General features: G+C 48.7%; 1 protein-coding gene and 1 long non-coding RNA gene across 9 annotated transcripts in view; both read right to left on the minus strand.

The window, feature by feature from the left end:
* SLC8A1 (solute carrier family 8 member A1) overlaps positions 1–15,489 on the minus strand; it is a 108,485-nt gene that overhangs the window by 42,218 nt on the left and 50,778 nt on the right. The window lies entirely within an intron of this gene.
* The window catches only part of LOC308191787, a 32,125-nt gene continuing 16,636 nt past the window's right edge, over positions 1–15,489 (minus strand). The window contains exon 2 of the long non-coding RNA XR_013948276.1: positions 1–15,489. This exon is cut by the window's right edge and continues 11,676 nt beyond it. This is a non-coding gene — a long non-coding RNA (uncharacterized lncRNA).

Here is a 15,489-nt window from a genome sequence, read left to right on the forward strand (position 1 = left end):
ATATCTCCAAGGGGAATTTATTCCCATAACAGAAATCACTGAGTTCATTTATACAGAACTATTTCTCAAGGCTGTAGCGATTATCACCTCACTGAGATATTTTCCAGCTGCACTTTTCAGAGGTCTGGATGGATCAGAATTACACCTTGGTTCTGGGCAGCTTCTGGCAAAAGTTTATATTGCATCAAGAAATGGAAAAAAGTACTAGAAAGTTTCTCGCAATGAGAACATTTGTCACTAAGATGTTTCACGGAATAAACCCTGGGCATGGGACCAAGAGAAGTAATTGGACTGGCCTTGCTCCATGTTTAAGATACTTGTCTTGGGCGTTTGAAATATGAAAAGAATATCAGGTCTTTCTTCCAGAGAGTGGGGAAGAGAGGGGCTGATGGCATTTGTTTCTCAGGCTTTGAAGGCTCACATATCCTAAAGCTGCTGAGGACGCAGCGACAAGGAGCTGACAAGCCGGTAGATAAGTGCATGATGTGTAAAGGCAGCTGAAAGCTGACTTCCACGCTGGGAAACAGTTGTTCTTACCTGCTTGCTCTGAGTTACGGCTCACTGTTGAGAAAGGCTCACTGCTGCGATAGAAGGAGATGTTACCAGCAGAGCAGGCTCCCTGCAGTGGCCAATGCATCCTCCCACCTAAACCCTGCTGTTTAGGGGTTTAGCCTTTTTAACCAGGTTTAGGGGGTTTAACCTTTTTAACCAGGCTGCCAGATTTGCCCTCCCAGTTGGTTCAGCAGGGCCTCAAGGGGTGACAAACCACGCTCCTGATGGCACAGGGATGAGCCTGAAGATGGATGGAGCAACCAAGCAAGGCCAATGTCACCCCATGTTGGGCACAGCCCCCTCAAAATACTGCTAGCAGCCTGTCCTGCCTCAGCTATCTCCCTGCTGACCACGGATGAGAGGTTTTGAAGAACACCACGGCTTTACAGGCAGCACTGAACCTTGCACCCTGCCCTTCAAACTCCATGTGCAGTCCCAGCTCTGAGAAATGCCTCATCACAAGCTCAACGAAAGTGAGCCTGGACGTTGCAGCCAACGTCACCCTCTCTGGCATGGGAGGGATGAAAACCTGCTGTGTATTGCTGGCCTGAAAGCCCTGAAATGCATGTTGCCAGAACAGGCAGGAGCAGCCCGGCGTGCCACATGGGAGTCACACTGCAGCACGCGGTGACGCTAGCCTGGGAGTTGTGCAAGGACACTGTCTCCAGAGAGGCACCTCTCTGCGTGCCTATGGCCCAGGAGAGACGACAGAGATGTTTCCAGCATGCCTTTTGTTGGCTGCTCCTCTGGGCCATCCATATGCCACCTCGGTCCCAGAGGAGCTGCTGAGGCGAGGACAAAGCCCAGCTCTTTACACACAACCCCCTTCCCGAATTCCTGACAGCTTCTGATGGATGCTGTAAGGATCAGCATATTAAAGACCGCACCTCATTGATGCTGCATTGCCAGGTAGGCAAGTCCTCAAGCACAGATAAATTGCCTAGCTTCTGGAAGTAATTAAAGGGTATATAAGCCCTGTTTTCAGCCCAGATAGTAGAGGCCACAGGCCTCAGCCCACGAGGCTGCAACTGCACAAACCCTCTGCCTCCTGAACAGTACCAGCAAGCTGAGGAGGATGGGTTTACACGATATTTTTTTGCCAACAGAAGGTCCGCCATCAATATTTAAAGCTGAATGAGTCTCAAGAGTAGAGATGAAGAGCCCTTCATAAGGCAGCATCCATCATTTTGGTTTTTAATTTTGCGCTTGCTCACTTGCCGCACAGCATTATATGCACATCGGATAAATGAATAACGGATAAATAATTCACCAAGTTGCTCAACCTCTTGATTCTCCCGATCATCACTGAGCTTGGGCATCCTGCACAGGGATCTTGCCCCCCGCGATGGGTTTCAGGGGGCAGTACATTGCATTATTCACATTGATACATTACTCAAGGCTTCCAAAATAACCCTGCTAACTGCAGGTGCCCAGCTGGATCTGCAGAGGCACATCAACGACGCTTGTCCTATCGATGCCTCTCGGAAGCTCTGAGGACTTCCAGCAGCCCCTGAGCCACGTCCCTGCTCTCTCAGCCCATGCAGCCAGCCCTGGACTCCCATCCTGGCATCCCCAGCAGTTAAGGGGGATGTCAGCAATAGTAGTAAGGAGGGTTTGGCATGTTACATGGACGCAGTCAGAACTGCAGTTTCAATGGCAGGCAGCACACACAGAAAAAGGCAATTTCCTGCATCAGAGGTTTTCTGTGGTTGTTTCTGAAGAGCTGCACTGCTGTGCTGCACATTCAGCGCTGCAGGATCATTTGCTGCAGCACCCAGAGCCCTTGTCTGTAATAAATACTTCCACCCTGTTTCACCCAGACAACAATAACCTCTCCCAGTGCTCAGCTGTGCCCTGATGTCCTGCCTTTGGCTTGAGAGGGGGGTTACTCCAGGGTCAGAAAGGCTCCACCTGCCTGTGTTCACTGCGTGCTGCCTTTCCCACAGCAGAGCTGCTGAGCTCCTCGGGAGAACCTCGCTCCCAGGCCCCACACCAGGATTTATGTCACCATTTACGGTGACAAATTGTAAACCACCTCCCCGGTTTTGGTGCAAAGAGCATAGCTCTTCCTGCTGGAAAATGCTGCGTGCACAAGAGCTGAGTTTTCCCAGCAGCAATCGGCAGGCTCTGAACCTCTCTAAAGCAGCTTGTTTTGTGCTGATGGCTTTACAGCTACGGCAGGACTTCTGCAGCCTCTGTCCCCAGAGGGCTAAGCAGGCAGTGCCACCTGCTCCGGTGCAATCCCAGCCACTCTCCGCCTGCAGAAGTGCTGATCTGACGTGATGGCCACAATCCAGGTTTGCTCTGACTTCAGACCTGGATTGTGAGACGCCACCTCACAGCTTTGTGCATTCCTGGGTCACTCCAGGCTGCCGAGACGTGGGAGCTCAGCAGCTCCATCTGATCAGGGCCGGCCAGTGAGACACGGCATGTCTTAAAGCTAAGGAACCAGACCCTGCTCACCCAAGCGGTGGCAGGTACCACCAAACCACCCCACCAGGAAAAGTCGTCACTGTTCAAGTCCTGGGAGCCAGAACTAGCTGCAAAGGTGCCACGCAACTCCAATTTTGGTGACGGTTTACGCAGAGCTGAAATACCCAAGGGCTCCGCGCTAAGGTGAGGAGCAAGCTGGCATGGCAGCAAGAGGGGATGGTCTCTCAAAGCCTGGTACAGCCTGGCTCTGAAACGCCAATGGTCACAACATCAGGAAGCCCTGTGCAGGCTCAGGGCTTTGTAAGCCTTCTGTTAATTTGACAGAATTAATACTGTCAAATACTGTTTGTACTTCGTACTGGAGTAAAAGGGGGTACAAGCAGAGATTGGGGCAGTTTACTCCTGTTCCCTGTGCCCCCCGCCATGCCCAGCTCCATGAAGAGAAAGGAGAGCCCAGCATCAAAGCAGAAGGTGACCAAATCCCTCTGCCTCTCCTGTTCATTTTGTGTTGACCTTTAATAATTGCAGAAGGGGAAATGGGCTGGTCAGTTTGCATTAGAAATTCACTCAAGTGTCTGGTGTTTTCTCTGGCTTATCAAATCCAAGCCGCTTGGATGAGCCCAGTGAGCAATTAGTGCTACAACCTACAGCCAGAAACTTCAGAAGCCCATTTGCATATAGTTAGGAAGGGAAATGTTGATTAATTTGTTCTGATACACTCCATTAAAAAAAAATAAAAAAATAAAAAAAAGCTCCAATAGCACCAGGGAGCTCAGGCAGATATAAATTGCTTTGCTCAAGATTGTAAATATTGCATCCATGCCTCCCTGTGTGTTTTAAAGACATCTTCATGGGCTATGCCTGTGTGGAAGAGATTTGTATTAATATTTTACCAAGGAATGCATATTTCATCCGTGAGGTGCTTGCGAGGGAGTGATTTTTTATTTTGAAAAGCTTCTTCAACTGTGAGGAGATCAAATGTGGATGATACACAGACATGCAACTGCAATAAGCCAGGATGCTGCAGCTGCCCTGAGATGTGATTAGAAATGCACAGGACAGGAGGAAAAAAAAAAAAAAAAAAAAGGAAAAAAAAAGCAAAACCCAAGGAGAAAAAAAAGATGGAGCAGACAATGCCTCAGTGATGAAGGAAATAAGGCATAAGCACAGCACTGAGCCTTGAGCTTCTCATCACATCCCCCCAAGGCAGGATGACAGAACTGTAAGGCACCTGGACCAGCTGATGGCCTCTTGTGCAACATTAGCAGCCGATATCACATTTTCTTTTTTCCTCTAAGGCAGGCAGCTTCAAACTTCAATTAAAGTTTTGACCCTCAGGGGGTGGATTCAAGCTTCCTGTCCTCACAGAATGATCTTCACAGACCACTGAGAAATTACCTGTAGACTGTCACAAGTTGCAAGTGTTGGTGCTGAGCACAGGATATTTTTTTTTGCAGGATTTTGTTTGCGGGACTCTGTGTGGTGCTAGGTGATGATACCCAAAGGTATGGTCTCCTTGAGCTTGGAGGCTATGGTAAAGTCTACATTTTTCTTAAAACATAACCAAGTTTCACACACTTGCAGAAAAACTGAAGGTGTGAACCAGGTACAACCTAACAGCCCCAATGGCCAATACAGAAGAGTCCCTAATTACAGCTCTTGTCACCAAACCAGCTGTCCTGTGAAGGAACACTTGGACCCAGGAATTTTCTTGCGGAACCAGGTCTGCTTGAGTTGGTATTCCCACCCTGAGCTGTGAAAGCCAGCTCTCAGGCAGGTTACCTTCCTCCTGAAGCTCCTTGTGGCAGTGGGCTGCAGCTCCATGTGCTCAGCTGCCTGCAGAACCAGCTCACAGGAATACCAACAGCATCTTTTCGCAGGTGACAAGTAATAGGATGAGAGAAAATGGTCTCAAGTTGCATCAGGGGAGGTCTAGATCGGACACTGGGAAGAATTTCTTCACGGAGAGGGTGGTCAATCATTGAAATGGGCTGCCCAAGGAAGTGGTGGGGTCCTCATCACTGGAGGTATTTAAGGCATGTGTGGATGTGGCACTACGGGACATGGTTTAGTGATGGGACTTGATGGGTGAGGTTTGTGGTTGGACTTGAAGATCCTGAAGGTGTTTTTCAGCCTAGATGATTCTGTGCTTCGTTGTTTCTACAATCACCCACAGTAAAGATGACACCCTGGTGCAGGAGGGTGACAAAACCACACGAGACCCTCCCATGGCTGCAGCTGCAAACCTGAGCTGCAGGGCTAGGAGACAAAGTGGACCACTCTGTTCAACCAGCAGCATTTTAGGGGGGAAGTTAGGAAGACAGATTGAAAGATGTGCCTTGTAAAGATCTGGCAACATTTAAAATCTATCTTGAAGAATTTCCTCAATTTTTTTTGTGAGTTGAGCTCTGCTGATCTAAATCCAGTTCAGCTACACTTCCTCAAACACGTCTGCTCTGTATTCAGCCTGGTTTAGCTCTGCACAAAATCTGGCCTTGTATCCTTGGGAAACGTAGCCCGCCATGAAGATGGGAAGAAGCACCTGAAGGATAACAATTCTATGTAAAACACGGCGAGTTCAGTCCAGGTGCTTGAAGGGTGCAAAATCCACGTGCAGAGAGACAGCTGAGAGAGCTGAGGATGTTCTGCCTGGAGAAGAGAAGGCCCTGAGGAGACCTTATAGTGGCCTTCCAGTGCCTAAAGGGGGCCTGCATGAAAAACTGGGGAGGGACTCCTTATTGGGGAGTGTACTGATAGGACAAGGGGTAAGAGTTTTAAACCAGAAGAGGGTAGGTTTAGGTATAAGGTAGAAATTTTTCACTATGACGCTGGTCAGGCTGAACAGGTTGAATGGGGCTTTGAGCACCCTGGTCTAGTGGAAGGTGTCCCTGCCCATGGCAGGGGGGTGGAAACTTTATGATCCGTAAGGTCCCTTCCAACCCAAGCCATCCTATGATTCTGTGACATCTCAACACACCATCTGGAGAAGTTAAAGGGGCTGGGGCTGCATACCAGCTGTGAGCACGAAAGGCCTCACAGGGTACAATGCCCCCAGGCCAGAGGAGGCGGGTAGGCCACAGCAGGGCTTGTAGGGAGCTGCCCTCACCTCTGTACCACATCACCCCCAGCTTGTCTGGAGCAAAGAAACCCTTCGGCACATCCTGCATCTGTCGGACAGCTCTGCCCCCTCCCCGACACTGATTTACGGTCTTCTTGTCCAGCTGCCAGAGGAGCCCTTTATACCAGATAACTTTTATCTCAAAATAAGCCCTGGAAAAATACCACAGGCTTTATTTGTCATTTGCTCTGGGAAAGTTTTGAGCTAATAAATAAAGCTAAGTTATTTTAAAGAGCAGCAGCTTTCCTGAAAACTTAAACTCAGGGCTCTGACAGATACAACAATACCTCCATTGCCTAAACACCCGTAACCTCAGTTCCTGCAAAATTAGGTTTCTTAGGCTGCAAAGAACAAAACTTTGCAAATCAAATTGCTTCATACTCATGTAATTAGCAATTATCTCCTTGGTGGAAAATGATTCCCCCACACAATATTTGGGTGAATCATACCCAAGTATTTTTTTTCTTTTTTTTTCTTTCCTTTTTTGTTGGCATGTGCACTCACACAAACATAGAGGCACATAGGGATCTTGGCCAAGTTTCCCCCTCCTGTTTTTTAATGTCCTTCGTTTCAGTACAATTCAGACCAGACGTCTCAGATCTTAAGCCACAGGAGATTTCCAAGTGCTAGTGTTGGTGCTAGCAGTCCCACTGCCTTACTGACGCTGAAAGAAAAGTCATGCATTGGTCAGGAATGTGGTCCTGCTCCCTGACGTGGTCAAGCCAGGACTCCTGAGGACGGCTGAAGAGTTTATGTGCAGTTTTACAGAGCTGTTTACAGTGCTTGGGTAAAGAGGTGAGAGCATAGCTTCCCCATGAAGGTATGGACATGCAAAAGGCCACACCATCATGCAGGAGAAGGACCCTCTGCCAGGGTTTTGCACCTTCATTTTTGCATGATAGATCAGAGCTGTCACATCCTCTGCTAGGAGTCGCTTTTGCTTCAGCCTCACTGAAGCAGCTGCTGTGTGAGACTTCCCTGTAGGAACACCTCCATATTTCTCCTTATTCTCCTAGCCTTGTGGCAGCAGATGAAGCCTTTCATCACTCTCCCAGCTGGAGAAGTTGGCAGGATGATTAAAAAAGGAATGGACCTTGGTAAATTTGTCCAGTGATGTTGGCCAAGGTTAATTGAGTCCCCTTGCTCAGGATGCTAACACAAGCACTCATTGCAGCCATTAGAACAATGTATATGTATGCACATATCTATACTCTGGTGGCAACTTGTGGAGATTGGGGCTTCAAAGCCATTTAAACTCTTGAATTGGTTCAGCTCCTAAATCGTCAAGAAAAACACAAAAAGCTAGACTACGTGCTAGCATAAAATACACCTGCCTCCACCAGCCTTTGAAATACATAGCCTCAGGACTTTGCCCTGAAAGTGAGGATTATATAGACTTTGTATCTAATCCAGATGCCTTAGTCAACCCTCAAAGGCAAAATCCCTATGGTCCTGTGAAGCAGCATCGCCTATGTGCCCACAAGAGAAACACAGAGGGGTTCTTATTTTCTTTTTAGACCTGCTGAGGCAGGGACCTGTGGGAGCAGCTGAAAAACTGCCTGCCACCCAATGCAGAAAGTAAATGCAGCTCTGGCAGGCAGGGCTGGAGGGTGCTTGTAACAGGATCACTTTACATGCAGAGCTGTCCCCAGACCTCATTTGTCTGCAGACTGCACTGTCCCTTTCCTATGTCATTTCAATACATAGCTTGACCAGCCCAGCTCACTTTAGGATGCTGCCAGATTTTCTGCTTCCTGAAGTGAATGCTTCACTGAATACCTAGTGCTTTTCAGTGGGACTGGTCTCCCAGTTTGAAGGGAACTGTGACTATACTGAAACGCAGAAATTCTGAATTCCACCCCCAACACACACATTGCAATGCTGCGTTGGGATAAAAAAAGCTCATAGTCTGTTTTTATGTTCTCTTTCCCCTTTACACTATTTAGCATTGTTTCAGAATGGCTCAGTGACAGCATGCATGATACACTCCATTTCTCACAGCATAAAGCAGATTTTTATTTACAGAACCATTAAGAGAGCAGCTCCTCGTGCTGAATGAGATACCAGCCCTTGCTAGAGCAAAACACTCCCCCCCTTGCCTTGTCATCAGATAATTTGTCACAAAGAGACTCACTGAACATGAAGCTAGCTTAAACTTCTTGTGAAATCTTCATAAAATGAAGGAACCTGGATCCTCTCAAGGTGAGTCTAAAGCTGAAAGGCTACAACACAAGGCGAGCAAAGGCAGTAGCCCTCATCATGTTCACTGAAGGGGCTGCCACTCATCTTAATTCGGGTTGTATAACAGTGGCCTGCCATCTCTGCTGCATCACGTAAAACTTGCTGGTGTTGTTTCTGGCCTCCCTAAGGACTCTGAAAGATGCTGTCTACCCTCCTTTGCTGAGGGAGGCTATCTGGATCTGCAGTGGTGGAATCATTTCATGGCCCACCTGGAAAAGTAAGAGCTGGCCCATCAACAGCTTAACTGGCTTCAGCGGGCAGCAATGGTTTACACCCTGAAAAATGCTGGCTCTTTGCTCCCGGGAGGGTTACCAGAGGGGAATTGGATCTGCTTGCATGTTTGCTTATTTGGGTTTTGGAAAACGTGGCCTCAAGGCTAAGACTGGCCCAGTGCATCAAGCTGGGCAGCTGACCTGTGGGATGGATGGGCAGACGATGGTGCAACCTTGAGCCCTGGATCTGCTTAGCCTCATGAGCAATCTGGCAGAGCGATATCAGGCCTTAGATGTTTTGGCTTCCTCTCCTGCCTCCCTGCACAACAATTTCTAACAATTGCTTTTTCAATGTACAAAGTGGCTTTGTGCAGTAACTGGATTAAGTTTTGAGAGAGGGTGAGCCATCACTGGAGGCGTCTGGTGTCAGAGCAGGAAATTTGAGGATAAACATCTAAGAGCACTCTGTGGCAGCACTATCTCGTGTGTGGTTCAAACAGCTTCAACCTGGTCCAGGCCTCATGACATGGTGGCAATGACAGCCAGTGATCAATAGTTAAAGAGATCTGAGAGAGGTCAAGGCTTCAAAAATAGCTTGGAAGAGGAAAACAAGGAGGAAGAACAAATGGTCAGTTTTCATGAGGACATGCTCAACAGCAGGGTGTCATACAGTTGCATGGGAGGATATACAGGGCTTCATAAATTTTTTAAAATTTTGAGAAAAAAAACAAAACAAAACATATACACATGCCCATCCCTCCATATACATGTATGTATACATACACATGCATATATACATATATATGCAGATTTGACTTAAGGTCAGAGAAGACTGTGAGAAACTTCATAGGTACCCACAAAGGGCAAGGAAGTGGAAAGACAAAGTCTGCAGAAATTAATGCAAAGCAATGCACACACTGACGGAACAAAACAAAACAAAACAAAACAATAAAACCCTGCACCTTCATGCTCTACATTGCAAATAAGCTGTAACTGCTAGTGAAAAGCAGTCAGCCCAGTGAAGATCTCCTCTCTGAAAAGAAACCCTTGGACATGGAAACAGTGGATTGAAAAAAATAGCATCAAACCAGCATGATGCCATTTGGTAAATCCGCAGGGAGGGCACATATTCACTTTCTGTCATTCTGCCCCAAAAAGGGACAACAGCAGTACCAGGGTGACAGCTAATTAAGGGGTGTAGACATTTCCATAGGAAGACAGGCTGCACAGAGTGGATTTGTTTAGCTTAAAGATAAAGCAATATATAAAAGGTCTGCCTGACACTTCTCATTTATCCTTCCTTAACAGAAGAGCAAGTGATCTCCTGGAAAAATTAAAAAGCAATGGATTTAAGAGCAACAAAAGGATTTTTCTATTCTTACTCAAAGCATGAAAAAGTGTGGCAATAACTGACAAAGTATTTTTGAGGTCAGCAGATTAGTAGGATTAAACAAAGAATTAGATGTTTAGGTGGCAAATGAAGTTACTTTAAATGCAAGTTTAGAAAAAAGCTTGGCTGTTGGGGTGCCCAATAAAAACTGAAAGCAAGCCAAGGTCTGGGAAACTCACCTGGCAGACTGTACCCAGAGTAAGGAGGAATTCCTCTGCACATTTAGCAGAGGCTGATCTAACCCCAGTGGCCAACAGTTGAATTTGTTCTAAGAAAAGCCTGAGGAATCCAGATGCTGATTGAAATTTGTAAATCCATGCAAATAATTAAGAAAAAAAAATTGCTATGTCTGCAGACAGAAAAAAAAAGAAGTGTTGAATTTGCTGGATAAGGGGAATGACTGAATTTGCTTTCTCTGGTCCATGTAAGACTCAGCATAACCCTCTGAGGAGGGTTTCCCCTGGCTCCCAGTGGATAAGATTTCGACCATCAGTGGTTTTTATCCTACGGCAGCCCTATTTCCCTATCCTCCCTCGCTGGATCGACTGCTCTCAACCTTGTGCTTCACGGCTGGGCATTTCAGCCAGAAGCGATTGGTTCAGAAAAGAAATTACTTGCAAGCTGCAGAGGGCAAGCAGGCAGCCCGTGGCATGCTTACAGAGGTCATGTCTTCCTGGCCTTTCCTATGGGAAAGTGCTCTCTAAACCTGCTCACACCCATGTCCAGCAGGTTCAAAGCCTGAAGAAACAGTTTGCCGTAGTGGGGAAGTGTTTCCAGAGTAAAATAGCTTCATTTCTTAGCTCCATCTGCCCTTGGATACATCTATATTTTCCTCTTATGCCACAGAAGCATCATTAGACACCCAGCCACACTACCCCCTTGCTACAAAGTCCTGTAAGTGCTTGCAGAAAGAACAACAGACACCACAGCTGGCTCAGGGTTTCCCAGCAAGAAAAACTAAGTTTTGCCTGGTACAGAACAAGGGCATCCAGGGCTTGGGCATAGCCATTCCTGTCCAGCCACCCCGCTGGGGAAGAAATAATGCCTGTAACATGTCCCTGTGCAGGTCGGGGGGCCCAGGGAAGCCCCCTGCCTCTCCTCCCTTTAGGGCAGGAGCATCAGCTATAACTTTGCATCCCTAAGCACATCAACACGCATCGGACACGCTCTCCTAGAGCCCCAGCTGCTATTTCTGTCCTCGGGCTTGCAGTTCTTCCAGCGACGCTGCTGTGGTGTCCAATTAACTCATCAGTTGCAGCTCTCCGAGCTTTGCTGGTGCAAACTCTCAAATGCATAAATAATAAATAGGAAAATTAACATGTTGTCTCTGTTCCTCCACTCCTTTCAATTGCAAATGCGTCTGGTGCAGGCGCCTTGTTGTACACACGCACACGTGTGTGTACATGCACGCAGGGTAGCTAAGTGCCTGCGCTCCGGTTTGATTAATTCTGTGTTTGGTGAGGAGTTCAGTGGCAAGGCTGCACACACAGCTAGAAAACACTGGCTTTAATAGAAGCAATTTTCATTAATCTTGCTGCTTCTCTTTCTGCCTCACCAAAGAAAGAACTGAGGTTAATCAGGAAAAAAAAAAAAAGGAGTCTCCTTTGCAGAGATGGTGGGAGTTCACAAAGGCCTGCGTTGGTTATTTTCCATATTCCCCCGGGGCCCATGTAGGAACAGACATTTAGTCCAAACTATATTACTTGGCTAACAAGATTTACAAGCAGTTTGAGATAATGCAATCATTTCCAAAATGAAGGAAAGGCATTCTCTAAAAAGTAAAGCTGGGAGGAGGGAGCCAAGGGCTCATTTTCTCAAAATCCATTATGTGCAGCCTGGGCTTTGCGTTTGTGAGAGTGTGTGTTGCTTTCAGGCTCTGAAGACTGATTTAAAGACCAGCTCTGTATATTCATCAGTAGCCTTTATCTGCAACGTCATTTTTCATCTTCATCTGGATTTTTCCCCTCCCTCTCTCTCCCATGAATCTTCCACAAGCAAACAATGAAATTGAATCAGGCTGCCCGGCCTCGCCTCACCGCTGCTGTGTGTTACTCCACGCGCTGTCAGCAGCAATGCAAGAGCAGAGCATGCATCAACAGAAACAGAAATGCTTAGCTAATGCAATAACACCCTGGCAGACGGATGCCTGCTTTGCAGCGTGTCAGATCCCCGGGGATCTGCTCCATATTCACCTGGAACCGTGGAGTAACACGATTAGCTCTCCAAAATGATCGATGGCCATCGAATCACAGAAAGCAGAGATGGAAAAGCCAACTGCATCATCCTGCTGCCCCCTTCCTTGCCTACGTTCGCACCCATGCATGGGCACGCAGTCTGAGCTAGCCGAACAGGTGTCACCCACTGCACTGACAGTGCCTCCATCGTCCTTGTTATGCATCCTGCTAGGTCCCCTGCCAGAAAGCAACTTGGTCCCAGCTCTGCTGAGCTCTGCATGCTTGTCATTTCCACGTTTTCACTGCTTTCTTCGTGCCCGTGCCCATGGCCAGGGTCCTGCAGAGCCATGCCCTGAGCTGTCCCTGTGTAGGCTGCTGAAGGAGGAGGAGATGGTGGTGGTCGTGGTGCAAGGAGGAGCTCCAGGTCACAGAAAGGATGGTGTCCAGTGCAAGAGAGGATCCAGCGAGGTGTGGCAGGAGGAGCAGAGGGAATAGCAAGGGACTGAACCTCGCTTCTTCCCCCCATCAAAGGAGAGTGGCATGTCAGAAATTCTGTGTGACTTTAAAGGCAAACGGCCTTCACGCTCTTCAGGTCTCACGTGCTCAACGAGGCTTGGTAAGCGCACAGGCTGTTTAATATTACACTTGCTATTTATCATTTACGCAGCAAAAAGCGCATACTAAGGAGTGCCTCTAAGACAAGATGCACTGAGCCTGGCCCCAAAAAACCCTCCCTCGCTCCTCCCAGCGAGGCCAAGAGGAACAAACTCTTTTAAAAAGTCTGGGAATACGTCCACCGCTGGCGCGGGTGTATGTAGGTCACGGCCATGCAGCGGGGCCCGGGGCCGTGGCCAGGCTGGGTCACGCTGCTTCAGACCAGCACCGCGGCTGTCCTCGTCCTCTATGCTCTTCCTGAACATGCAGACTTACACTTGTTGATGTGCAAATAGAAACCACAGCTCCAGAAAACACATGAAATCAAACTGCCCCCAAAAACACCCTGCAGAGGCTGCGCCTCCTCATGACTAAAAAAATGTGTGGTTAACCCCCAAAACCAGCAGCAGAAGTCTACCAAGTGGTTTACGAGGGGCTTGGTGAGTAAGCCAGCCGGGCCTCTCAATCACACACTGGATAGATCATTTCATTCCTGTGCTCGTGCCGCAGCGCATCTGTACGGAGCCATCCCTGCTCCTCATGTCTCAGGGGACGCAGATAAAAGGATGAGAATAACTGTTAAAACCTGGCGACACAAGGCAAAATTTTCACTTACTCCTGAAAGAGAGGAGTTATTCTACATGCCTATCACTGGGGAGCATTAGATATGCGCAGATGTGCAGGACCCTGAATGGTCACACAACTGTGAATAGTTATGCCCCCAAATTCAAAGACAGACTCAGCCTGAGGCACTGCCCTACGCCTTGGAAAGCCATGTTGATTTACATCCTGTGCAATGCTGTTGAAATTCAGGGAACAAAATATCTGCAGAGGGGCTCCTGCACTTGTCCTGTGGTGCGACAAGGCCCTGGGTGAACCCATGTGCTGCAGGGTGCCAAAGCTGCAAGCACCCCCTCCTCTGACCCCATGCAGGCACCACCCCCAGTCCACCCGTGCTGCTTCCTCAGCAGAGCCTCCCTGGCTGTTCGCCCGGCTTCTCTCATCTCCCAGGATTTTTCCCCAGGCTATCTCCACTCTGGTTTATCTTGAAAGAGCCACAGTCGCAGACGGGTCCCCACGTAACCTACTCCCTACTTTGAATTGCATGAATTATGCAGACACACAGATAAGCCAACAAAAATCTTGCCTTGTTCTCCTGTGGGATTTGGGTCAGCATCTCTGAAGTGTTTGCTTGCTACGTGGAAACTTCTGCTGCACATGCAGGATCTGCCCCATATGTGCATTAAGTCTCAGGCACCTGCTCCCTCGCAGTCTGAGACACAGAGACACCGAGCAGCGTGCAGCCACCCCCAAACCTTGCTCATCAAGGCAGCCCTAATTAATGAATTGCATTTGCAGCAAAACGTACAGATGCGTGGAGCTCACCAGGGGAGCTGGGGATTTCCCGGGGGTGCCATGGCTGGGATGTGCGTGTGACTCAAAGACCAAAAAGCCAAGGCATTTACATTCTGAGCCACATCTCCCAAGGTCTCCAGCACCCGGCTGCTTTCCCAGAATTTGCTTTAATTTCTCAGGAATGAAGCGCGGGGGGGCAGGCTGCAAGGAGACCTCCTTTCTAGGGGCTGCTTTCTGGCACTACAACAGCGGGCTCTCAGCTTCGAGGCAGTCCCAGCAGCAAGGGAGGCAGGGGCGCATGGGCTCTTCCTAATCCTGCACCATCAAACCCCAAACATATCAGGCTCTCCAGCTCTCTTTATTTCTTAGTTTATTCTCCCAGACATTGCCTGGTTTGCTCTGGAGAAACTCCTCTCTGAGGCAGGTTGGGAGGCTGTCCCAGCTTCCACCAGCTGGGTGATAAACCAGGATAATAACGTGCTGTGGCAGAGCAATTAGCAGGGTGAAATAAAGGAAAGCAGAGCGAGGGAACGAGCATGAATGAAAAGCCCTCGCTTTCCTCTAGTCAGGTGTGTGCTGCAGGTCCCTGAAGCACAACTGTGTCCCCACCTTTTGGGTGATCTCTGTTTTCCCTGGCACCCACAGGCTTGCTCTTGCCTTCTTCCTTGGAAGGTGCCAGCAGCTGACCAACACCAGTGGTCAAGATAACAGTGGGCTAACATATTTCTCCTCCGTCTGGATGCCGTGCCATCAGGAACAGCGGGGGATGCAGGGGGATGCAGCATACTAGCTGCTTCAGGTATGGCACAGGAGGCTGCCAAGACCGTGGAGAAATCAGGCTTCACAAGAGTCCAAGACAGAACCTGCCAGACCAGGAGCAAACTGACACCACCCTCCTGGAAGGCTTTGTCCTCCTGGAAGGTTTCGTCCTGCCTGCGAGGCTGATGCTGGCGTGGCCACAGGGTCAGCAGGACTGCCCGTTCTCATGGCTGCAACAAGTCCCCAGGCGGTGACTCCACGCTGATGGCTTGGGACGTTACAGCGGGTTGCACAGCTTCTTGCGCCACTTAGCACACCCCTTGTGGTGCTGCAGAAGAAACAAACTTTTGCTACAGTTGGTAATGAACACTTCTTCCAGCCTGCAGGACCTCTTCAGGATGGGATGGCCATTGTGTCCCCCCGGTCACCAGTCACACATACCCTGATTCCCAGCCTTTCCTGGAGCCTTGATGCACTCAGCAGGCAGTGGTGCGTGCTCTGTGCTGGAGGGAGTTCAAGGCAAGGATACTTCACGGCACTAGAAGTTATGGTGGTCAAATCTCTCTTTCCCATAGAAAACCAAGCTGCTTCAGAGAGGTG

The sequence above is a fragment of the Anser brachyrhynchus genome, assembly GCF_964034855.1.
Source record: "Anser brachyrhynchus genome assembly, chromosome: 3".
Lineage (NCBI taxonomy): Eukaryota > Metazoa > Chordata > Aves > Anseriformes > Anatidae > Anser > Anser brachyrhynchus.